At 41.1% G+C, this 24,132-nt stretch overlaps 1 protein-coding gene across 2 annotated transcripts in view; it reads right to left on the reverse strand.

Annotated features, from left to right (window-relative positions):
* The window catches only part of CSGALNACT1 (chondroitin sulfate N-acetylgalactosaminyltransferase 1), a 349,679-nt gene that overhangs the window by 166,608 nt on the left and 158,939 nt on the right, over positions 1 to 24,132 (reverse strand). The window contains exons 1-2 of one of the 2 annotated variants that reach the window (XM_077773089.1): positions 13,609 to 13,687; positions 13,165 to 13,258 (exon numbers count right to left, since the gene is read on the reverse strand). The gene's annotated coding sequence lies outside the window, so the exon portion shown is untranslated. Of the gene's footprint in view, positions 1 to 13,164; positions 13,259 to 13,608; positions 13,688 to 24,132 lie in introns of those variants that run through there. The other variant, XM_077773090.1, reaches the window with a different exon arrangement.

Here is a 24,132-nt window from a genome sequence, read left to right on the forward strand (position 1 = left end):
CAGTCTCAGTTCCATGGCTGTGGCAATACGTAACAAGGAATAAAGCATTCCAAGGCATCTCTGTTTTCTTTTTTAAGAGCCTGTTATCGAGTTCAATGCAAAGAAGATATTCAGGAGCAAGTGTGATGGCACCACTTCCAACAGACAGTGGGATGGGGCTCGGGGGCCATCAAAGTGGACTTTAGAATCAATAGATCTGGATTCTATCCCCCTCATTCCCTAGCTCTGCAGCCTCAGATAACTTATTTAATCTCTCTGAGCCTTTGTGTCTCAACTTTATTTAAAGAACTAAAGAACTAATAAGAAGTACTTCCAAAGGCTATTGTAGGGAATAAATGAGGGAATTGTATATGTAAAATAGACTACATGCTGCTCAGAACACTGCAGAAACTGGTGTCCATTTCTTCTGGCCTACCCTTAGGCGAATCACTCCAGACCATTATAAAGAGAGAACACAGACTGGTAAGAGCTCTCCCCACTACCATAATATAACAGGAAAGGTGCTGCTTTCCATGTGAGTTTATACTCCCCGGTAACTATTGGCATACTTTCTGTGGCAAGGCTAAGGACCACATGTGACTGAGGAGGTGAAGCACAAAGGGACCTCATCAAAGTGCCTCATACACCACGTGAGAAGCTTGATTCTCCCGCTTCTGATTAAACATGTAGTTATGGGGCTTTTCCCACACCACCTTCGGAGTAGGAAGATCCAGCAGGTTCTGACTTGCTACCAGCAGTGTATCTTCTCCCCCAGGCCCTTTCGTTCTCTTTAGTGGAAAAATGTGCTCGAGAAGCCTGCGGCTATACCATACCACTCCGCTATCCCTGTGTGAATTCCCTGACTGGCTACCATAAGAACCCACTAGTCTTACTGAGCTGTTTCCTGTCTTGTTTCTCGCGGTATCATGGGGAAGAACAGAGATTCTAGAGAATGCTAGGCCATGAGATGTAAGATGAGAAGATCTGTAACAGGGAACCTTTCTCCAGGAGAACATGAGATCAACCTCTACATTAACAAATTATCAGCTTTGCCACAAAGCAGAGTTGCTGTCTGAACAGCACCCCGCTTGAGGAGGAGCTCAGGAACACTTCCCTACACCCCTTCCCCACAGCCTCCAGGAGCACATCTGGGTTGGAGCTGCACCAACACCCAGGCACGCGACAGCAGGGAGTGGCCCAGAGGCTACTTCCGAGCCACAGCAGCACTTGGGTTTTCTTTCAACATAAAATCAATTCCTTTTAGGAAACACACCCAACATCAAAAAGTCTTGTGGAGACACCTACTGCAGCTTTAGTGAAAAGAACCGGAACTTACAAAGTTCTTCCAACTAGAGAGACTCTCAACCTCTAAAAAATCCAAGATCACCTGCAGAGCTTCTCAGAAACACAGGTAACCAGCACCAGCTCTGACACACAGAATCAGAAACTCCAGGGATGGGCTGGGACATCTGTATCTCTTCTCAGCTCCAGGTCGAAGGTTGGGAAATGCTTCATTTGTGACAGTTAGTGAGATGCAAATCTAACTCGGAATCAGNCTATTCTTAAAAAGGTTAAGAAATATCATGCTGGGAAAGGGTTCTGTGGAGAAGAAAGCCGGGAACCAGGAAGTCACATTAAACATTGGTCTTTATTTTAGAACTCCCAGAACCTTTAATAGGTCAAGGTGCACTGTACCCTATGAGAAAGGAGTACATTTTCCAAGCTTATCTGGTCACCAAAAACTTTCCTTTGGAAAAGCATCCCATAGCACTAGTGTCTGGGTAACTAACACTTTGGGAAGTGCTGGACTAATGCCATTGTCCTCCATTAACTGTCTCTAGAGGTTTCCTAAAAGGACAGTCTGACAAAAATACTCCTTTCAAAAGCTGTTTGCATTCCTGCCCTCCGGGCTGGAGTATAAGGAAGGGTAACCATTGAAAACTGTCTCTGCCCAGAGATTAGTTTAGAACCAGGTGATGAAGTGCCTATTCCCCTGCTTTTCCCCACCTAGGATGCTACTCTAAACACTTCTAACTTTTATCCCTGTGTTTTGATACTTATCAGTCAGTATTTGCCCCTAATGAAATTAACATTCTTAGATTTTTTACAATCAAGATGCCTGGCTCATTCTGAGGCTCCCATCTGATCTTTATTTTATGGTTAGCCTCACTTGGATAGACTGATGAATTTAAGGCCTGAAACAGAACTGTAGGAACTGTCACTGATTTTCTATAAAATGCTTATATTCTGTAGCAGCGTGAATTATTCAGAAGTGCCCACACTCCTAAGTTCCTAATGTTAAAAAATGCAGGCAATATGATAATATATCTTTGGCCTTAGGCTGTGTTCAATAGACATATTAGTCATTCTTCCCTCCCTATTTGAACTCTCCAGAAACAGAGGTGGCCACACCAAGTGGGGAGCAGACCACCTGGAGGTCCTGGACCCTCTACCGGGGCCATTGCAGCTGTGGCCACCTCTGTGACTGCTCCAGGAGGTGGCCCAAGAGCAGATCTCTTTTTCCAGATACCTTCTCTTTGATAAAGAAACTTTCCTATTCTCTGCCCTATCTGGAGATTGACCAAGGTGCTGAGGTCCAAGGTTTAACTTTCTTAGTTCAGGGTGCCATTCATGTCTCATTGATTTTTCTAACACCCCTTGACTTAAATGGCTAATCGCTTTTTTTTTCATTAATCGGTTAGGTTCTACTAGCTTATGAGTATTTATATCCCAATAACTTAGCAGCTGTTTGAGAATACAATAAACTGAAAGAAAAATAGCAGTTTTATCACATTCTTAACCACAATTACTTAATAATGGGAGATGTGCATCTCGTGGGCACTGCACAGTTTTGTAAACTGGGAATCAGATTAGATACCACCACCTTATTTTGTGTAGCAATTGCTTTTTATCACAGTAACTGCTGAAAATGCAGTATCGTCAAAAGGAGCACAGCTCAATCTAATGTTGAAAGTGTGAACTACTTTGAGCTAGCAGTTTGCAGGACGGCCAAGAGATGTCCAGCAGACTTTACTTGAAAATTCAAAATATTTCAAAGCATAACTGGGGATTCCCTTTGGTGCCCTGGAGTACCTTGGCACACACTTTGGGAACCACTTATAAAGGTAAACTACTCCTTGTAGGATATTTTATAATCCTTCTCTAGCATTCGGCCAACCAAATATATGACATAAGGGCAAGGTAAGGGTTCAATAACCATAAGGAGAAAGATTATAATTTCACCAGACACCGACAGGAGGCAGAGATGACATATCAACCTAATTGGCAAAAGATGAAAATCCTTGCTTTCATTTATGATAGTTCTCAGCTAGAGAGGCCTGGCTTCTACCTCTTGGACAGTATTGCATTACACTCTGCTTACCAGCGAAAAAAGAAGACCTATTTAACTACCCTGTTTATTTGGTAAGATTTCCTTACATAACCTTTTTGGTTTGGTTTACATACTATTCTCCCCACAAGCTGATTATTTTCTACAGAGTAATTAATGATTTGCTTGTAAAATATTTTGGAATTATTCACTTTGGGCTTTGGATGCCATAAATCTCCTCAAAACCAGTGTTGTAATAAGGTTTGTATCTTTGTATAACAAGATAACAATGCTACACAAATTAAATAGATTCTAGTAGAGATTAACTCTAATTGACATAACTTTATATATCTGAGCTGCAGCTCTGAAAAGACTTTCCTGATAAAAATCAGGGGATATTCTGAAAATCTACACAGCTTTAGAATGATAACTAGAAGCTCCCTGTTCTCCCCAGTCTGAGGACTTCAGAGTAGAAGATCTTGGCAGTCAGCTTTGCCCTCAAAGGCATGTCCACTGCTTTACCCAGACTATTCCACATGAAGAGAAATGAGGGAGCACTTCACCCTAGACAAGTCTGAAAAGAATGGAATGTCACGGGGTCCTGAAAAGATCTCTGGTCCTGCTCCCAGCTCAGCTCTCATAAGCTCTGTGGCCTGGGCTAGGTTGTCCTGTGACATGAAAGTTACTCAGCATTCCTGGGCCCACTCAGTCACTGTGTCAACCAAAATGCCTCTTCAAACATTTCCAAACACCTGTCAACTACTGTTCTTGAATCAGATTTAAATCCAGTCCTTGTTTAACAGGTGAGGAAGCTGAAACTCAGAGATGTAAAGAAATCATTCAAGGTCAAATGGTCAAGTACAACTATGATCTAGGACTGCCCCCCTGCCCAGAATTCATGCCATGCATAGAGCAGCTGAAATCACTTCTTTCAGCTCTAACAAACCAAGACTTTTGTGATCAAAAGGAGATAGGAGGGGTGCCTGAGCGGCTCAGTTGGTTGGGCGTCCGACTTCAGCCTAGGTCATGATCTTGTTGTGCCTGGGTTTGAGCCCCGTGTCAGGCTCTGTGCTGATGGCTCAAAGCCTGGATCCTGTTTCAGATTCTGCGTGTGTGTGTGTGTGTGTGTGTGTGTGTGTGTCTGCCTCCCTGCCCCCTCAACCCTTCCGCCACCCCACCCCGCACGCTCACTCGCGCTCTCTCTCTCTCTCTCAAAAATAAATAACACATTGGGGCACCTGGGTGGCTCAGTCAGTTAAGCGTCCAACTTGGGCTCAGGTCATGCTCTCACGGTTCGTGAGTTCGAGCCCCGCATCGGGCTCTGTGCTGACATCTAGCTCCTCCCTCCCTAGCATCCTCCCTCCCCTGCTCACGCTGCTTCTCTCTCTGTCTCAGAAATAAATAAAACATTAAAAAATAATTTTTAATAAATATTTAAAATAATTTTTTAAAGGAGATAGGATTTATAATAGTGAATAAACCTTGGAAGAAAATGGAAATGTTGAAATACAGTTATCTTGCTAAATATCTGAACTCCTAGATCCAGAATAAAAACTTCATGAGGGCAGAGGGTCTTATCTCTTGTTCACTTCTGTATTTCCAACCCCTAGAATACTGCCTAGTGCATAGGAGACACTCAGCAAATTTGCTGACTGAGTGCACTGGGGTACTAGAGGCAATAGCAATGTGTATGGGTAGTATTTATACTTAGGTAATATTCTGGAAGGACAGAGGTTACTGGATTTTTTTAAGTGTGCTTAGATGAACTTTATTTTCATATTACTCGGGATCAAATAATAATCTAATAGAAATAATAATAATGTCTGTGATAAGTTCTCACTGTCTAGAAGAACTAGTGAGGGTAGTATTATGTTATTAATATCTTTGTTATCACCAGTGGAGTACCTGCCTATGGCTTTTTGTTGCTGCATATTTGAAATGCTAGTCACAAATGGAATACAGGTATGAAACAAATGATAGCTGGAAGTCTACTGTTTGTGTTGAGAGTTTAAAATTTTGACTTCCAAGAGGGAAGACACAGAGAAGAAAGCCACGCCCCTTGATAACTGTGGCATTATCTGACCCAAGGTTGGACAGCACTTACCTTCTAAGGATCTCGCCTGCAATGTAGAGGTATTCATGCCCTTGCTCCTAGCTCCTAGAACAGCAGCATACAGGGCTTCTACAGCATCATCTTTTTGGAAGGAGGTACAGACATGTTTGCAGTATTGCTGAGAATGTGAATTCAGCTGGCAACTTTATTCCAAGAAATTCAGTGATATGTGCAGAGTCTCATTTTCATCCACAACTTGGTAGTTATTTATTACTCATGTTGGTTTATACTGGGGACAAGTTAGAAAAGTGTTGAATTGTATAGTGTAGCAACCTAGCTGGGGAGAGGCAGGAAACAGGATCCTCACCACCTGGTTCTAACTGAATCAGCTCAGCTGGGGACAAGAAGTGGAGGGCCCTGGGGCTGGGTATGCGGTGGGAATGGCAAGGAGTCTGCGGCACAGAAGAGCAGTGTGAGCCGGGGGAACAAAGCTGGAAATAAGCAGTAAATGGATGGAAGTTCACCATGTAGCCCAGAAGAAACTATACAGAGGTACAGACTATGAGGTGTACAGAATGCATGGGGACATCAATATATAGGCGACAGGAAGGGACTATGCAGGAACAACCAGAAAGGAAGGGGAAAAACTGTAAGTGCGTATTTTTACGTTATATAAGCCAAGGGAAGCAAGAGTTTCAAGGACAGTGGTCAAAGCATCAAACAATGGAGAGAGGTCAGGTCACAGTGATGTCCATAATCTGGCTTTCAAAGTACTAAAAATAATAGTTTAGATGCCATGTATCAAATTACAGTGAAACGAACAATAACACTGAGACCACAACAACGACTTCAGGAGAAGAGTTAGGTGATGATGTAACACAAGAACAACACACCTGACCCTCACGCGGCCAGCTAATCCACACCTGGTACAGCCTCTGTTCCCACTTTAGGTCAGGATTCAAATTAGGACAATTTTCCAAGGCTATAGGTAAGTGTTATATTTCACTTGGCTGCAAAAACATCTCCTAAAAGTCAAATGTAAATCATATGATGGCACTTAATTTAATTTTAATTTAATCCTTTTTCCTCCTCTATCAAGATCTCTGTTCCTTGGCAAATATCCCACAGGCTCTGGATTAGGTGGCTATTCACGTGTTCTATAAACTTAGAAAACACATTTAAGGGTGCCTAAGGGGCTCAATCAGTTAAGCGTCTGACTCTTGATTTCCGCTCAGGTCATGATCTCACAGTTTGTGAGTTCGAGCCCTGAGTCAGGCTCCGCGCTGATGGTGTGGAGCCTGCTTGGGATTCTCTCCCTCTCCTCTCTCTCTCTGCCCCTACCCCACTTGTTCTCTCTCTCTCTCTCTCTCTCTCTCTCAGTAAATAAATAAACTTAAAAAAGAAAAACACACCTAATGATATAATTAGCCCTGGCTGCATATTTTTCTTATACATGAGATTTTGATTCCTCTATCAATTCTGGGACATTCTTCCAATACATGTCTTTCCTGTTTCTTGCAACCAAGAATCCTAAATAATATCCAATATTTTAATTTGTCAAATAGAATTTTAAATATTAATTATCATTATATTCTAAAAGAATAGATATTTTAAATATTAATACATAAGAAAAAAGACCAGAGCGTCAAAGTAAAGATTATCCTTTAGAGTGAGTATTAGCTCTTTGAAAACATCACCCCTTACTTTTCTCATTTTTCCTGCAGAGGACTGACATCTTCAGCAGACACTGGATTCCAACCCAAGAATTGACACTTCATAACCACAAAGTGTATTTAAAGTCTAACTTGTAGTAAGGCTCTTATGTTTGTTGAGTTGAAAATAATGCAACTCTTCATTAAAAGATTTAACTGTAAATATTAATACTTCTAATTACCACATATTTTTAAAGAGCTTTAGAAAAAAATTTTAAGTGTCAACTTGGATTAGATGGCTTCCTAATAGTAGAGATGAATTCAGTGTTTTCTGGTGGCTCTGATCATAGAATCGTGTCTGTAATGTTAAAAATCTTTGGGGCACTCACTCAGTTAAGCGACTGACTCTGGACTTCAGCTCAGGTCACAATTGCAGTCATGGGATCGAGCCCCACATCAGGCTCCACAGTGAGCCTGTTTGGAATTCTCTCACTCCTTCTCTCTCTACCCTTCTCCCCTGCTCGTGTTCTCTCTCTTTCTCTCTCAAAATAAATAAATAAAAACTTAAAAAAAAAAAAACTAACACCTGAGCTAGAAGTTTCCAGAAGGTTATAATTCTTTCTTTCACCCACCTTCACCTCTAATTTCTATACCCCCCCCCTTCCCTCAAACCCCTACACATGGCCCCATCAGACTCTTGCCTTCCCTTCTCAACAAACATGTTCTCAGGCTGATGAGATTCAAGTTTCATTTTCTATTCTTCGGGAAAGATATTACACACTGGGTCAGAACCTTCAAGTAAAAGTACTGCTTCCTAGGTGTCAGCTGAACATTTTGAAATTGGGCTCTTTCAAGCACCAGAATGCTATTTACAGTTTTAGAGTCATGATTTTCCACATAAAAGGTCCATTAGTGTGATGGAAAAAAAAAAAAATAGACTGAAGTAGCTGGCTCCTTACGAGCAATCAAATGAAAGCCTGGAGTCTGTCATGCCCTCTGCTCATGACAGAACAAATATTTCTTCCCTTAATCATAAAAGTAATTTTTTTTTACATGTCACACAAGTATTTCTGGATGAGCAATAAGATCCTATTATCTTTACTGAAGAAAAACAGGTGAGGACGTAGGTAATTTTGAATCAGATTTTAACTGCAAATATTCGCAAAAATAATAAAAGGAATAACAGGGTCTAAAAGTAAATCCCAAAGGTCTTATCAAGGTAAATCCAGTTTCTTTTATTACAGAATACATTTTTAAATAAAAAGTGATTTAAAGATCTGACCAAAAGAAAAATAAAGCTTAAGGAAGGAAAAGTCCCCAAAGAAATTCCTTTCAATTTTTTTTTTTTTACTTTTAAATGATTAATTATCTTTTTTAAAAGCAAGGTCTTTGACTTTTTGTTATTTTTAATTTTGGTAAAATATGCATAAAATTTGCCGTCTCAGTGATATTTAAGTATACAGTTCAGGAGTATTTAATACATTTACATTGTTGCTCAACCAATCCCCAGAAGTTTTCATCTTGCAAAACTGAAACTGTACCAATTAAATTAGACAACACGACTTTCTCCCCCGTCTCTCACCCCGACTCTGGCAGCCACCATTCCTCTTTCTGTCTCTATGAATTTAAAAACTCCAGATAAGTTGATTCATACAGTATTTTGTCTTTCTTTTTTTTTGGTAACTGGCTTATTTCACTTCCCATCATGTCCTCACAGTTCACCCGTGTTGCAGCATGTGTCCGAACTTCTTTCCTTTTTAGGGCTGAATGCTATTCCGTCGTGTGCATATATTCCACACCTTATTTATCAACCTGTCTGTGAATGGGTATGTGGGCTGCATCCAACCTTCTCTGATTTTTTTTTTTTTGCAAGAGGGGACCATACTTAGTTTATTGGCATCTTCTGACTTACTTTTTAAACAATTTAACTAAGTAGGCACTGGGGCTGGGGTCAGAACACCTGGGTTCAAATCCCTCACCACCCAACCTCCATGGTAGCACAGAAAATACAAACGGTAAAACAAAAGACGGTGGTAAAGGAAAAATAGGTATACCATGATGCACTCAGCAAATTAAAATCCTGACGCTGGTAGGTTCTGATGAGGGTTTTTGATACCAGGAATTCATCCAAACATTTGTTTGTGAATATGAGTAAGAACAAACACATGCTAGATGCCAAAAATGCAGAGACTGGGCCTCCTGTGAGGACACTGTGGCCATGGGACAGACATCTAGCTGGTATACAGCTGTAAACAGCGGGGGAAAGGAGGTGATCGAGAGGCACAATGGCCCACACGCTCCCTCCCCAGAGCTGAGTCCTAGAGAAGGAAGGGAGTCGGATGGGCATAGAGGAAGAAGGCACTGCAGACGGCCGAACCAGACGGGAATTGTGAGAGGCTGAAGCACAGGCTTTGAAGAGAGAAACTAACTCAATGAAAAGGGAATCTCAATGAGCAGAGCCCCAAAAGAGAATAGAAAAGACAAAAAACAAGGTCTAATTAAGTGTCAATCAATAGAAAAAATGAAAACTCACTAGAAGGCACGCATCACTGGATACCCATTGTGGTGCCAATGTGAATCTCCTGGCCCTTGCTTGCCTGGAGTAGCTTCGTCTGCTGAAAACAAACTGTGGCTCAGGAGTATAAATTAAAATTGTAGCAGCAACAGCTGACAGTCATTAAAAGTTTACTGACTCTGTGTCACACTTCATTCCATTAAATGGAAATATTTTAAAAGTTGAAAAGATTTCCAAAAATTCATAAAATACAAACTTCTCTGCTTAATTCTCTGGTTTTTCAAACATGAGCAATGTACCAAGTTACTATATTATAGTTTTATATTAGTATTTACTTATAATACCTGCTTCATTCCCAGTAAAGACTGAAGCAGCTACCATTTTATGCTATCTGGTAATCACATTTCGTGGGCTCCCAGAACTGAAGACCTACGAGGTTCTTTGTCTACACAAAGAGAGTTTCTACTCCCCAGACACTCCCCAAGGAACTAACCGACCACCAAAATGAGAACAGAAAGGCCTGTGCTCTGCTCAGAGAGAAGTCCAGGAGACCTAGTGCAAACGGTAGCAATAACGCAGTGACATGCGCCGGTGCAGAAGCCCGGGTAAGGGGTTCAGGAGCCAGAGAGGTTGCCCTCCGGTCAAGGACATCCCTTTCTTCACTCTTCCATTCACTCACTCATCCTTCCACTCTCGTCTTCAGGGCCTCATAGGAGCTCTTAGTGAGTGCTGGGGATTCCTGTACAGGAAGGCCCACTGTAGGAGTTGCTGCTGAAGGGTGAGAAAAGTTCCCAGGGGGGATGGCAAGGTCAAAAGTATTGCAGGCAGAGGGGTGCCTGGGTGGCTCAGTCCACTGAGCGTCCAACTCTTGGTTTTGGCTCAGGTCATGATCTCACAGTTCATGGGTTTGAGCCCCGCATCGGGCTCCATGCTGAGAGTGCAGAGCCTACTTGGGATTCCCTCTCTTTCTCTCTCTCTCTCTCTGTCCCCATGTCCCTCCCCCCTGGGTCTCTCTGCCAATAAAGGAAGGAAGGAAGGACGGGAGGGAGGGAGGAAGGAAGTTAGTTAGGAAGGAAGAACTGCAGGTAGAAAGAAGAGTGTGAAGCCCAACACAGCTTCCAGCACTCACAGTGAGTGGGGGAGGGACAGGCAGAGGAGGAGCAGAAAGTGGAGGCAGAGAATGCGTGCCGGGAGCACCTGGAGACAGCGGCACACCTTCCCCTTCTCAGGAATTAGCCTGTGTGCCAACATGGAAAAACCTCTGGGGGGGGGGGGAGGGGGACAGGAAACATATCAACAGGGCACAGAGTGAGGTGAAAACATGGTGGGCAACAATTGACTGAGAAGGGATGGTGGGGCAACAGGCTCTGTGAAGGACGTGGTTACAACACCAGCACATCCTTATTGCAAACTTCTTACGGCCTAATGCTATTAAATATCTGAATCAAACAGTCCACTGTCCTTGCGTGGACTCCATGGTCACCAGGCACTGGTGTGGCCTGTCTGCAGGCCAGAGGGAGAACACAACCCAATCACTCTTTTCCCAAATTACATGTTTGTTTCTTGCAGGTCTGGGGAAGGTCAACTGCTGAAGGACATTCACGTCTTTGTGTCTACAAAAGCCTCAGTCTGTTAGGAGCAGTTCCTGGAAGGCCGGCTTTCAGCCTCAGCTCCCGGAGCAGGGATCTGAGCAGGGATCCAGAGCACTGTGACCACCACCAAAACCCAGCTGGGGCCACAACTCTGCCCTCTGGCCACACAAGCATTCTCCCTGTCTCGCTCCTCTCATAGCTTCATATTAGAGCACAGACATCCTCTAACTTCACATTTGCCCAAGCAGACCTTAATCAGCTTTACACTGCTTCTCTATTTCGTGAAGTTTACATTGACTCTTTCCTACTATTATCTCATGGTTTAATAAGAGGGGTTTACATGGTGTTTTACGGACACTGTTTTCTTCTACATCATCCAAATCATCCTCAAAAGCATTAAATATCATGGTGGGGGGAGCGCCTGGGTGGCTCAGTTGGTTAAGCGTCCGACTTCGGCTCAGGTCATGATCTCACGGTTCGTGGGTTTGAGCCCTGGGTTGGGCTCTGTGCTGACAGCTAGCTCAGAGCCTAGAGCCTGTCTTCAGATTCTGTGTCCCCGTCTCTCTCTGACCTTCCCTTGTTCATGCTGTTTCTCTCTCTCTCTCAGAAATACATAAAAACATTAAAAAAAAAATCAAGGGGTACCTGGGTGGCTCAGTCAGTTAAGCGTCGACTCAGGTCATGATCTCACAGTTCATGAGATCGAGCCCTGTGTCAACCTCTGCACTGAGTGTGGAGCTTGCCTGGGATTCTCTCCCCCTCTCTCTGCCCCTCCCCCACTTGTGTGTCTGCACACACACTTTCACTCTCTCTCCCCCTCAAAATACATAAATAAACTTCTAAAACAAATATTAAACATCACAAGACCAAAGATAAGAATAATTTCATGTATCTCTCATTGGTCCTGAATCACTTGGGCCTCTTAGCCACTTGACTTTGTATGCAGAAAAGAATTTGCGAAGAATTATTCTTTGATTATTTTTGTTTGTATTATTAACTTTTGCCCAAGCTTGTTTTTATTTTTCTATTGTTAGTAAATCAGATACGATCCCTTTTACAATCCACATACTCTATTGTTTTAGTACAAAGCAGGTCATTAATGCAAAATCAAATCAAGTGTTTTGACTTCCATTCTTTCATTTTAATCAATGTTACAAATCCTGAACAAAACCTCTACAGAAATTTGTTAAATGAACAGGGGAGATGAGAGGAACTTCTTGAATATCTGTATATGCTGAGCATAGCTTACTATTTTTACTTTTAAGGCTATTGAGCCATTTCTAAAGAAAACTACAAAAGGTTTGTATACAACTTCAGACTTCAGGCTGTTGCATTTCAGCATTAATGATGTCCCTAAGGTTCTTGCTTTTTTTAAAGTTTAGTCTTGCCAAATGTAATAAAATATCTTATCGCAGAGACACTCAAAATCACTGGTTATAAGAGCAGAACTAAAACAACATTCCAGACCTTTACATTTGTCCCCAGACTAAAACCAACCATATAATCCATCAGGGTTCTAGTCTCCAAACTTCTAGGAACTATACCCTAAGCTGTTATAAGTTAGAGAGCAAGATTGTTCTTCAATTTCCTAAACCATTTTGTCTAAATAAAGATTCCGTAGCATGGTCAAAATTACAGTGCCCATTTGATTACAGGCTAAATATCTGAGAAAGCTTAATACTCTGTCACAACTTCCTAAAGGAGAACAAATGTTCCTATTCAAGTCAATTTTTTTTTAAGAAGAATTATGTAGTGCTACAATACTGGCCTAAGCCATTTGCCACTGTGAGAAGAGATCAATTCTAAGGAAGTTGGTAACATTAATTGTAGATTCAGTCTTTACAAAGTGAACAAAAAGATTCAAGGCAGCCAAATAACTAAATTACTTTGAAAAAGTATTCATATCTTAATAATTTCTTGTTAATCAAACTATTGAAAGTAAAATGAAATTTAACACATTTCAAACACCACCACAATACTGAATACAACTCAAACCATACCAAAGTTCGTTTGGTAAGTAATTTATGACCAACAGACTCACTTACCTGGAAGTATAAGAAAAGAAGGCTAGGGTGAAACTACATCATTCCTCCTCTGGGTAAAAATACCTTGGCTTCTCTCCTTGAAATGGAAAGGAATCTAGAACATAAAAAAATAAGATAAGATAAAATAAAAATAAGAAGTAGTGAACCCTGTGATTTTTCCATGTCTCAGCTGTAGGTGATATTACAAAATGGTAGAAATTTAAATCACTTAAGATGTAAAATACAATTCATCCCAGTAGGGCCCCAAAATGAAGGATGGTGTTTTCCTCTCCCTATTTTAATGGGTAAAATACAAAATATTTCACACACACACACACACACAAACACACACACACACACACACGTAAGGCTTAAAATAAATGGCGAAAGCTCCGTAAAAGCGTGTGTGAAAGCACAGCAGAGTCACACTGACTTGAGAAGGAACCTTCCCCCCCAAACGCAAACCTCGCCAGAAAGAAACGTGCCCGCTGCCCACGCGCTGCTTCTGAACTCGCCGCTCAGCTTGGATGCTCCGTGCGCACTGAAACCACTCAGGCTTCCAGGTTGGGGTCAGGAGTGAAAGTGCTGCCCCCCTCCGCAAGGACCGCGTGCAGCGCCACCGCTATTTTTTTTTTTTAATGGTTCCATGAAATGCAATGTTATAAAGCAGCAAATCCTCCTGAAGTTTTGCTCGAAGGGCGGAGNACACGTGTGTCAACGGAGATAAAGGCAGATGGAAAAGAGGTACAGGCAAAACACTCTGGAAGCAGAAGCAGGGGAAATATTCTGGAAAGGGCCTACGCCCTCCTGTTAAATAAGTGGTAATAATGTTATCTTCAATTAATTAACGCAGAGTCATCTTTCCCAAGAGTTTTCATGATTTTTATCTCATCTGTCTTTCTAGTTCAAGGAACAGCAAAAAGTGAAAAAAAAAAAAAAAAGAACTATTACTGTTCCCGTTTCACATGCAGAAAATCGAAAAGGTCCAGAGTGGCTGTACAAGGTCAAAGACGAGACTGCGAAGTCCCTAGAGCCTGCTGCCACTTGTCTTTTCTCCGTGGGGACAGCCTCCTGGTGACTACGGCAGATCTGTCACATTTTTGCTTCTTCCCTCACCTAGGTTTGAAGGTTTTCTCTGAGGCATTGCCAGTAACAGTCAATAGCCGTGTGAGGTGTGTCAATCACTATACAAGTCCAGAGGCCATCTGTGCCCGCACCCTCTTCCCAGTTTACTGTGGGTTTAGGGTTCAAGTGCGCTGGGCCAGCCTGGGGCAGCCCTCCCAGGGCCCAGCGCCCGCCCTCCACTGCGACTTGGGGCCGCAGCTCTGCCTCTTTTGGCTTTGCTCTCACAACCGACACTTCCGTCCCTGCCTGGCTAATTAATCTATGTCCAAATGGAATTGCTGTTGGCAGAACGGCAGCAATGCCAAAGTGGAATAATCACTTGGACCTGAATCTGAGTTGTTTTCCATCCTTGACAACAAATAATGTTATTCCAGAGCCTGCAGGCCAAGAGTTGAAATGAGTTTATAATTTGGCTTCCAATCTCACATTCTCATTCTCAACCACTTAAATTTTCTTTTCCATCTTTTAGCATGCAGGGGGCAGCTTTGGAGGCTAAATCACTGACATGGTCTTTATTGATATCCTTAATGAATATTCTCTGCCATCTAAATTAAAAGGGGAAAAATCCACATCGTCCAAAACCACTCTTGTTTTAATAAAGAAACTAAATAGACTGTCAGCTCATACCTCCATACACGGTCATTAATAATCTAATTTGTACTTCTCTCTCCAGCAACCTGAAGAGGAACGTTCACAGGTTATTCATCCACACACAGTAGTCCACATTCATCCAGTTTCTAAGTGCCTGGCCCTAGCGATGCCAAACTGCAGGGTAAGAGCCACAGGATGGCCCAGCGCCCTGCTCTTTGCCTAGCGAAAGAACTCATTAAAACTCCAGTCCTTGGCTCTAGGAAGTACGCTGTCTCCTTAGCAGCTCCAAAAATCATGTTCCCCAAGAAAGCAGTCATCTCAAGCTAGTGACGGAAAAGGAAAGAGACAGGAAGGCAGAACCACTGACAAGACTCCCTTAGAGATCAGCTGGAACGGGAATTAGCATCATGGAAAATTACTGAAGGTAAACGGAAGGCGTGTTAGGGAGAGTTGGGTGTGTTCAACTGGACACACCCTCTGTTTGAAGAAAGGCAGGGGACGGACTGTACACCTACAATGTGCCACGCACTGTTCATTACATAGGAACCCATTCGATCCCTATGACAATGCTATGGATATGTGGGTTAATATTCCCATTTGTAAAATGGGAAAAATGAGGCTCAAAGGTGTTAAGACACCTCCCTACTAGTACGTGCTAAAGCCAGGATTTTTCTGACTTGAAAGCCAAAGCTCTAAAGAGAAAAGGGAAAGCAAGCCTTTACTTTTTCTATTACGCAACACTGTCTTACCTGCAAATACTAGTCCTCATGTGTGGTTCTCTAAGAGAGTATGGGGCTTAAAGGGCTTATACTGAATTAAAGTGGTGGCCTGGAAGATATGCCAAAGGTTTCCATTGAGGCCTTGAGAACGTAGCCCACCGCTGATCTCCTGAATCCCTCATCCTTTATAAGAAATCACAATGACAAAAACACACTCTTGGAGAAGTCTTCCTGAGTATCAAAAAAAACAGACGATAAGAATGTGCTCAAAATAAAAGCTAAATCCAGGAAAGCAACTGCAGGTATATAGATAAACTGCCTTGCTTTGTTCAATTCAGAAAATAGTTCTCCACAACACCCCTCAGTCTAAACATTTGTATCCAGGTCTGAGGTCCCCTCTTCTATCACCTGATGCCTACTGTGATCTTGATAGTTTGGCATAAAGAGTAAGGATTATGGAGACATGTATGTGACTTCACAACTTTTAGCTATGGTAAAAAGTAGGCAGGAGTATGCAGACGTGCATGAGAGTGGCTGGAAGAACTGCTGGGAGCCACACTGGCCTCGCTGGATGACAGTCACAGCGAGGAAATGGCGGCATTTGCGTAGCTCCTGCCATGAGATACGAAAACTGGTATCTCCTTCTGCTACTACTGGCTCATGTTGGAAATGAGGCTGCTGGTATTGACCAGGCCTCACAATATTCCAGATCAGACCGATATTCCCCACACAGATTGCTCATAAGGAAAAGCATGTCCCTGCCTTTTCCAAAGAGACTTCAGATGAAAACACTGTAGATGATTGTCAAAAGGCTCTTCCTATGGGCCTTGCAAATCCAAGACTTACATAATTAAGGGGGCTAAGCACACAAGAGTTACCATTGAGTCTGGCCCTGAGACAAAGACCCTAATTTAGAGTTGAGGACAGATATCCACCACCACCCACTTGTTTCTGCTTGGAGCATTTTCTGGCCTTGAATATGCTGATTGCTCCCTGTGAAGGAACCTATTGAGGAACTTCTTCTTTTGTGATTATGGGAGCAAAGGTGTTTCCTGAAAGACCTGTTTTTCTTGATACTTCCACCTTAAACAAACAAGCTATTGACCCCTGCCCACAAAGAAGTCACTTCACCCTTTTTATGCTAAAAACATTGTCTGGTATGCTAAAGACACCTTTCTTCCCCATAGGATAAGCATCTAAATCCCCTACCTCAATCACTATTGATAAAGGTTTTGCAGGGGTCTTCTACAAATCTATGTTCTGGGAAATTCTTACATATCAAAGAAGTTTGTCATCAGAAATCATTGTCTCAGGCAAATGCCACTTCTCTGCCATCCCCCAAACACTTAATTATAAAATAAAGTTGAGCCCCAGTCAGAGCGGAGATGCCTGCCTGGTGACCAGAAAGACTCTCGGGCCTCTCTCACCCCTCTCTTGCCGACACCGTCCATCCTTCAGGGACCCCTGGACCCCGGCCGGAGCCGGTCTCGGACAGAGAACGTCCATGGGAAAATCACATACTTGGATTTAGAAGTTCCCAGCAGGATTCCAAAGGTTAGGAAGTCTGCCCCATCCAACTCCCACAGTCATGAGTTTGACATACATTAATTTATAGTACTCCATAAATAAGTCAGCTTTTAATCATATTGAAAGAACTACCTAAAACCACCTATTGAAAACAAATAAAAAATGTTGAAAATGAGTTACCCTGAGATCAATCATATTTTAACAATCTAGCAACCCATTCTATTCAACGTACAATTCTAAGTGAAAGCTCCCAACACTTTAATTTCTAAAGAGCTTCAAAAACACAATTGATCCAATGATGCAATAATATCCCATCCGTGTGCCTTGAGCTCCAAGGCTTCCTCACCTTCATAAATGTCAATCTTTAAATCTTCAATCCATCTAAGCCACATATGTATCAGACACATTGATTCCTGAAATGTGAGAACTAAGAAAGGAAGACTAATAAGCCCTTTCATCAGTAACGTGCCTAAAACACTAAAAGAAAAGCACCAAGGCAGACAGAGACTAGATATGTGTCTGCCAACTCATGCTACCCGGGAGATTTTTCTTTGTGCATATGTGGATAATAATATACTGTATATGTTTTTAAATCTTGATAATAATGTCTTTTATTTGTATAAATCAGTGGAGTCTTCTATGCTCCTGGAAGACAAACCAGGGATAGCTTCAGGAACCGTGCAGACAACTTCTAAAATTATCTTTCTCAAGAATATGTTTCAGAAAAGAAAGTGCCCTTGGATACTCCACATTAAAAATCACATGTAACTATATTCTTGACCACATTCCTTCCACATTAAATAATTATACTGAAAATAGTATGTCGTAGAGCACAACTGACTTTAAAAGTCATGAGTTTCCCAAAAAGTGTTGCTCTTCTGTTATCCTGCAAAATGAAAAACAGGATCACTATGTCCTGGTCTAGCATGTAAAGAAGCAGACCAAATGAGAAGATATCTTTATCTCTTTATTCCTCATCCTTCCAGTGAAGTGGGACACTCTTATTTTCTTCATTTCAATTTTTCATTCTAATAAATGGGGACAATCTCAGATACTATTAGCAGAGCTATCAAGACACTGAACAAAATTATATTGCTAAATTATTCGAAGTCTCTTTTAAAATGTATAGGTCTACTAACACCTTAAAGAGTATCAAATAATATTTTCCTTATGAAGATTTACCAAGTGTCTCCCAAGCTAGGCAGTAAGGTCCCTCTGGGTCCCTGCTTGAGCCACCCTCACAATATCAACATGTGAACTGCTAACACGTTCAAGAATGAAATGACTCACATGCTAAAGAGAGGTCCAGAGGTACCTGGGTGACTCAGTCAGTTAAGCATCTGATTCTTTGTTTTGGCTCAGGTCATTATTCCACGGTTTGTGAGTTCAAGCCCTGCATTGGGCTCTGTGCTGACAGTGTGGAGTCCACTTTAGATTCTCTCTCTCTCCCCCCTCTCTCTCTCTCATTCTCTCTCTCTGCCTCTCCCCTGCTTGCTCTCTCTCTCTCTCTCTCTCAAAATAAATAAATAGACTTTAAAAAAGATTTTAAAAAATAAACAGAGATCTAAATAGTCTACTGTTAGAACATAATGAAAGACAGACTAATTTGAACTGGAGAGGATCACAGTTATATCTGGTCTCTTGGAAAGAAACTGCATTGCTCTATCTGCCGTTAGTTGTGAGACCAATAACCTAAATCAGTTACGATACAGACAGTTGATGTACCTCCATAAAAGAAAGCTATTTTCCAGCACACGGTCTGCAGTGCCGCAGTTACCCTCACATGCAATTGTTCATTTTATTAGACATCCTCTCCTAATATGTTCTTCTGGGCCAGCCCCACCCCGTTAGATACTGCAGCTGTTGGGCATGTGCTACATACCATCACAGATGCTAATGAGGCATGAATAGCGTTGCAGGGAGATCTGTTGTACTTAATCCCGAGTAGAAAAGAGATTTGGACTTTCATCAGTTAGGGACTGACTGAATGTTTGTGTCCCTCCCCAAATTCATATGTTGAAATTGTAATCCCAAGGTGATGGTATTTGAAGGTAGGGCCCTTTGGAGGGAATTAGGTCATGAGGGTGGAGCCATCATGAGTGGAAGAAGTGCCTTAGAGAAGAGGCCAGAGAACTAGCTAGCCCTTTTCTAGCCATGGGAGAATGCAACAAGAAGTCAGCTGTCTGCAACCCAGAAGAGGATCCTCACCAGAACCCAACCACGCTGACACCAGGGTCCTGGACTTCCAGATTCCAGAACTGTGAGAATAAATGTCTGTTGTAGATAAGCCACACAATTTATGGTGTTTTGTTATAGCAACCCAAGCTAATACATCATCTTAAATGCACTACTATGAAACTTTAGGTAAGTCCATAACTCTTAGCCTGTGTCTCCAGATCTGTTAAAAAAAAAAAAAAGGGGGGGATTGGCCCCAGTTAGCGACTCTCAGTGTAGGAGGATGATCTTTATCTGTTGCTTCCCACCCACACTGTATTCTTATACACCCTGTGCATAAGAAGATATGTTACAGCTGGGGACAAGCTGCCCAGACAGGGGGTGAAGATCCAGGACAGCATTTAGACGCTAACAGTGGGGTAGGGAGCTTTATAAAGGACAAGCTCAACGAAGATACAATGCTCAAGAATAGCTCATCAAGGATGAAGTCCCCAGGCAACGGATGCCAATGCAGGGCAGCTCAGAGAGAACAAATCATACAGTCCAACTCCTTCCACACAAGCAAACCAGTCCCAACACAGCAGCAATGCAGAGAGAGAGTGAGCCTGTGGTTCAGAAAATGCAGGTCTGGTCCCAGTTCTGCTATTGAGTTATCATGACCTTGGCTAGTCACCTGTAAAATATAAGTTGGGACCAGATAATCTCCAAATTACCTTTGAGTACAGAAACCACACCTTCTTGTCACTGTTCATATAAACCTCTGTCTGCCACCAGAATGACCTTAAGGAATAAAATCTTTAAGGTCAGTGTGCACATCTCCACTACAGGCTCAGTTTTTAAATTACTGCATTCCCAGGCTTCTTGGGCAAAGTAAGCACTCGGGACAACTGCCTAGGACACAAGTTTTAGAGGCAGAATGGGTAAAGTTTGTTTTCCCTGCCTTTATGACTCCCTCTGGCTACATTCTACCCTCCACACTGCCAACTCTCAGAACTTCTGGCACTAAGGCTTGATCTATAGGGTCGTGACACTGTGATAGACGAAGAAATTAAATCTTTCACCAAACTTGAATGGGCATTTTGAATGGTAATTTTTATCTTCTTCCTTCCCAGATGCAGGAATGTCGATAGTTAAGAGATCCCATGGTGTTGGTAAAAAGTCATTATAAAAATGGACTTGCCTCCCAAATGATCTCTCATTATTTTGCAAATGTATTACTTTTGCTGTATCAATTTTTAGTTTATTTCATGTTATGCTCCAGTTGCAAAGGAATTGAGAACATATGTCCACATTTTTAAAAAAAGGCAGTAACATTAAAAGAATATTTCACGTAAAAATAAAAACGGTTGTAAATATTTATATAATTGAATTTATTCAATCAATTCATTGGGTTAGGCCAGTGGAAGTGTGCTTTTTTTTAATACTGAGAGTCAAAGAGACAGGAGAAAATTTTAATCTCGACCTTCAAATAAATAAATAATAATACTGCTTATAGATAACCACTTTTAAAACTATGCATACAGAATGCAAATGGGTGTTACTTTTAGGGAACTTACAATTGCTGTATACTATTTACTATGTATACTGGATAACAATGAAATAGAAAATAAGAACATGAAACATAGATATTTCACCAATTAATATCTTCAAATCATCAAAATGTGTTTTTAATCCCACATCACGGCCAGTTAAGCAAGACAGGGGTAAAGACTGAACAAAGAAAAAATTATTGAGTACTCAGCAATAATAATAAATGTGCAATTGATACACATATCAACATGAATGATAAATATGCTGAGTGAAAGAAGCCAGACAAACAAAAAGCATACTGTATGATTCCATTTAAATAAAATTCTAGCAGATCAGTGTTTGGCTGAGGAAGGGGGGGGTTGGGAGGGGCCCAGAGGTACCAGGATAGTGGGATTACCAAGAGGCACACAAAAACACTGCTGGTGATGTGTATGTTCATTTTCTTGATTTTGGTGATGGTTTCATGTGTATATCAAAATTAATCAAATTGCATACTTTAAATATGTGGGTTTAGTACATATCAATTATACCTCAACAGAGCTATAAAAATTGAGAGACAAAAATAGGGGAAAAATTTAAAGATAGGAGTAGTTAAATCGGGGGCAATTAAGATAGCTGTTGGATGAAAAGCTACAGAAAATATAAGTTAACACTAGACCCATAAAAGACTACCAGAGAAAGATTTCTGATTGTTGAAAGTTTCAGGAAATTTACAATCCCAAAAAAATCTTTCTAAGCATCTAAGGACCATGCCTAGATAATACCCCTCCCTCCCTCAAAAAATAAAAACAGTTATTTCCTTAAGACTTTTCACAGAAATAGGTCTAACTATCCTCAGAACAATAACAATAGCTAGCATTTATTGAGCACTTGCTATAAACCAAGCCCACATCTAATGAGGTATCCCATTTAATCCTCATCTAAGGAAACGAAAAGATAGATACTATTATGATCCCCCATTTTACAGATGTTACAGAAATTCACAGAAGTTCACTAATTTGCTTAATGTCATCCACGATCCCAGTGGGGGAGCTGGGATATGAACCCAGGTGGTCTGATTCCAGAGTCAAGCTCTTGAAATTAAACTTCTCTCCCACTGCTAGACAAACAGGATTCTGGAACAATGCTACAGATCATGATTTGCTGACTCATACCTCTGATGGCGTCTAGGAAATCTTTGTGAATTAAAGGGCACATTTCTAAGTCTGAGGGCTAATCTTTTGTGTGATAAATGCAGAGATGGTCAGTAATGAAGTGACGGTGAAAGGTAAGGGCAATTTCAACAAGGTGGAGCAGGAGAAATAATAGCCAGAAAGCAACAGACTTGGTTTTAGCCATGTCCTCACTGGTGACTATAACCTTGGGCAAGCCGTCTCTCCCCCTTGGGTCTGTTTTCTCTTTGGCAAAATTAAAAGTTTGGACTAATCAATTTCTAAGACTCCTTCCAACTCTGTGATCCTTGCCAGTCCTCTTTTGGGGAATATTTTTTGCACTTTGTAACTTGGGTCAAAAATTTTCCACGACACCAAATACATTTCAGATACAAAGCCTCCTCCATCCCCTAAAACACCCAGACTCCTCCCACACAGAGCAAATTCCTCCATTATTTCCCATAAGGTATTCTGTTCCCAAGAGAAAACCCCAAAAGAAGGCCCAGGGGAAGACGGAGCAACCGTCCACAAGGCCTCACCATGCTCTGTGCACTCTGACAGCCTTTCACTACAAAATCACTAACAAGTTGATTTAGGCCTCCCAGTGATAAAAAGGAGGTACCCCACCAGCCAGCACCTCATTCTGTCTTCTCTGTGAAGTTTCTGACATCTGAGATGATGCAAGGTGCTTAGTACGAAATGGCTATAGGTGCCCGATTCCATTTATTTCCATTCCTATTCGTTCTCTAAAGTGGCTATTCTCTCTTTGCACTAAAAACACATCATTTTCTCTTCTTAAATGATGGATTTTGTGACCCTTTGGGGAGACATAAAAAAATAGGAGCAACTAAATAAGGCAACTGTAAACCATTTCAGCATCTATAAAACCTTCTCCTTTATCACAAAAGAAAAGAAAGAAGAAAAAGCAGCTGGAAAAAATGCAGCTGATAGGCAACTTGATATCTTTAAGAACAACTTCTCTCATGAATTTTCATCTCCATATTTTGGCATTTTAGCTGACTTGGAAATTATTTCTTGGAAAAGCATTTTTTGAGAGTGATAACTCCTTTCACGATGCATTGGTGAGACAATCTCTTAAATATTATGAGGAATACAATGTCTATTTTTCTACACCTCTATACCTGCTGTACATTTGTATTATATTCTGTATTTTATACACTATTTTCATAGATAGCCTGTTCTACGTCAGAACATATGTTTATTTTTATTGACTCACTTAATCATTATACAATAAACCAAAACTTTAAATATAGATCACTTTTCCACAAAGAGCCAGAAATTTACAAAATTCACTTCCTTTATCATTGCACAGGCATAAGTTTTATGTGGCTATGTTCACTAGGGGTACACTATTTTCTAATTTTTTGCTTGAATTCTCCATATATCTACTTAGTCCATGTATCTGTCGCTTTAAATGGAACAATAGTCCACTGCATCACTAAAATGGCTTAATTAGCCATCTTTCAGCTAGTTGTTTCCACACATTATAATAATCCAGTCAAGCATTTTTAAATAAATAAATTTTGTTTTTCCGTTTGGAGTTATTTCCTCAGGCTATAATCTGAAAAGTGGGATTAACAGTTTAAAGATCATAATTCTAAGCTGCGTGGTTTTTATTATAAATTGCTGGGTGGCTCCCCAAAAGAGGTATTACCAGCTTGCATGTCAGCAGAAAAACAGGAGCCTGACTTTTTCTTTATAGTCTCCTTAACGCTGGGCTTTCTGGGATTTATTAATTTTGGGGTGATTTTAAAAGAATGATGTAAAATCCTTTAGTTCTTTGAATCTGTCATATAGTTTGTTTAATACTCTTAGTGCCTCTTTTTTATAATCTGTATTGATCACCTATTATATGCCAGGTATTTTATGTTCCTTTTAACTCATTCAATACCCCTGACCGCCTCATGAAGCAGAAACCACAAATTTTATTTTCACTAAGCAAACTGAGTCTCAAAAGGTTCAATAATGTGCACAAGATTCCAGGGCTAATATTTAATGTTCTCAGGATTTAAACTCACTATCTACTTTCAGTGGATTCTCCATTACACCATTCTGCCTCATAATTACAATCTTTAAACATTTTGCCAGTTTTTCTTTTCTTTTCTTTCTTTCTTCTTTTTTGGCTTAGTTTTCCTATTTATTGAGGGATA

The sequence above is a fragment of the Crocuta crocuta genome, unplaced genomic scaffold (assembly GCF_008692635.1).
Source record: "Crocuta crocuta isolate KB4526 unplaced genomic scaffold, BGI_CrCroc_1.0 scaffold177, whole genome shotgun sequence".
Classification (NCBI taxonomy): Eukaryota; Metazoa; Chordata; class Mammalia; order Carnivora; family Hyaenidae; genus Crocuta; species Crocuta crocuta.